The sequence below is a fragment of the Lolium rigidum genome, chromosome 4 (assembly GCF_022539505.1).
Source record: "Lolium rigidum isolate FL_2022 chromosome 4, APGP_CSIRO_Lrig_0.1, whole genome shotgun sequence".
NCBI classification, from domain to species: Eukaryota; Viridiplantae; Streptophyta; class Magnoliopsida; order Poales; family Poaceae; genus Lolium; species Lolium rigidum.
Window position 1 is genome coordinate 142173985 of NC_061511.1, and position 2353 is coordinate 142176337.

At 43.2% G+C, this 2353-nt stretch overlaps 1 pseudogene; it reads right to left on the reverse strand.

Annotated features, from left to right (window-relative positions):
- Nucleotides 1-941: 941 nt before the first annotated feature.
- Nucleotides 942-2074, reverse strand: LOC124647575 (annotated as a pseudogene).
- Nucleotides 2075-2353: the final 279 nt, after the last annotated feature.

Genomic DNA, 2353 nt, shown 5'->3' on the forward strand with positions numbered 1-2353 from the left:
AAATTGGAAATTAAAGGGCACTACAATTCAGTGGAGAGATCTACAGAAATATCGAAAAACCCAAGTTAGTTTGTGTCATGTATAATGCTGTTGATGATGATTCCTGTGCACATTTAGCATACGTAAGTTGACTGGAGGCTTTGAAATTTTCGACATTCTGAACTTTACCTGAATGTGTGGTAAAGAAAGCAACTAATTGAGACACTCCTATATGTTTAGAAAACCATCCTGCACCACATCTGTTATAGGGATGGAAATAGCCAAACAATCTCCTATAATACACTAAATTCGTAGCCAAGAGACTTCAAAATCAAGTATGAAACACAATGTATGAGACTAGTGTCAGAGAAGCTAAGATCATTCGTTAATCACTAAAGATACAGATGGTTGATTTGTCTTCACCAAAGAGAACTTGAGACCATACCTCAATTTGAAGACCAAGCTCTGAACCTACATCACACATTATGGCAACCCCAGTTTGGACCACCTCTCCAAACATAAATGTTCACCACTGCAGTCTTTGATTTGGATTCCTAGCACCAGATTTTTTAGATGAAAGGATAAAGATGGGTGAGGATTTGAATGTACACAGTATCAAAATGATATTTAGAACAGAGAAAACAAATATGCAGAAATACTGAGCCGTAGGATTCCAAGTTTCTTACATCCAAAACCAATCTAGCATACTGCAAAACCTCCTCCTCTTTGGTAGCTCCACTGTACCCTTCATAATTTCCTAGCTCTGTGGCATATCCCGAATCTCGAACAAGGAAATAAGATTAATCTGTTATCATCTTAATTAATTTTTACAACTTATCTAAAAGACTTGGAAGAAAGTTAAGTTTACCGTGTCAGCAGATAATTTTTACAACTTATCTAAAAGACTTGGAAGAAAGTTAAGTTTACCGTGTCAGCAGATATGACACTCGCACCACCTGCAATCAGTGTCCAAATGCAACCTTTCAAGTTCAGAGTGTTAAATTTTAGTGATGCACCTGTCTAAAATAATGACAAATGTTATATTACATGTATCTAATAATATTCAAAGGAAGCTGACTTTAGAAGAAAAAAATGAAAAGAACAAAATATGTGTATACCTTCTCATCCAGTTCATGGATATAACCTTTTTGAAAGAGGCTCATGACTCTTCCAAAAGGCAGCAGGAACTCAAGGTTACTCGACCTGTAAATTGAAAACAATGGTCAGAATGATATGTTCAGAAAAAAGACACTACTCCATAAGCTATACTCATACTTCTTCAAGTTCTTGAAAGCAGTTGTGTCATCCTTGTTCACCTATTTACCAGGATCAATGGATTCATCTCCATGAATGAGAAACCCAAGTCTTCAGTAAGAATAAATGGTTATAAAATGATTTTGATGGAAAAGCAATAACTTCAGTTTGTGTGCATAGGCAAGTGCAGGTTACCTTGGAATATATCAGTCAACCAGGCATTCGACGGAACAAAATTCAGTCAAACATAAACAGACGTACTTAAATAAAACAGTGGCACTGAAAAATTAAATTTGGGATAACTCACAAAAATTACATATATATGAATACAAAGTCTGCACTATAATACCAATGATTGCATCATGAATTTCGGCCAAAAGGCGGGCTGTTTTAGGCTTTTAGCATGATCAACTTGGCATGGATATTTTTTTCAAATACCTTGTATGCAGATGGTTGGGACATACACCTCTTCAATACTTAGCAGGAGCCTAAACTTACGTCATCACAAGTGGTGGAGATCTAGGGATGGCTGGTATGGAGCTGCACAGGAGAACGGGAGAGGGGATAAAAGAGAGATGCAGCTCGAACGGTGCGGCCGCGTTGACTTCGCTAGCGTCGGCGGGAGCGGCGCCCTGCATTCCTCGGTGATGTAGGCGGCGACGGCGGCGCGCACGAGGTCGGCGACGGCGGCGCGCACGAGGTCGGCGACGGTGGCATCGACGCCCAGCATGACGTGCACCGGCCACAGGCTCCGCTCGAGCGTCACGTTCACCAGCAGCCGCGTGAGCCGCGACGCCGGCCTCTCTGAAAGAACCGGGTGGCCCAGCAGCGCCGCCACCATCGCACGGGATGGGGGTCGCGCGGTTGGAGGAGGAACCAGATCGCGTGGGAGGAGGCAGATGCGGCTAGGGTTGGAATCGATAGAAATGTGAAGGGGACGCGACCAGGTCGCTCGAGGAAGGAGTGCGATATGCGAGAGGTGGGCCTGGCCCATGTGGCCTATGCGGGCGAGCGGAAGGTCGACGAGCGGGACGATGAAGGTTTTGATGTATCAAGAGATGGGCAGAATAAGAGCATGTCTAACAGACCCCTTAAAACGCCCAACCCCGTAAAATAACCG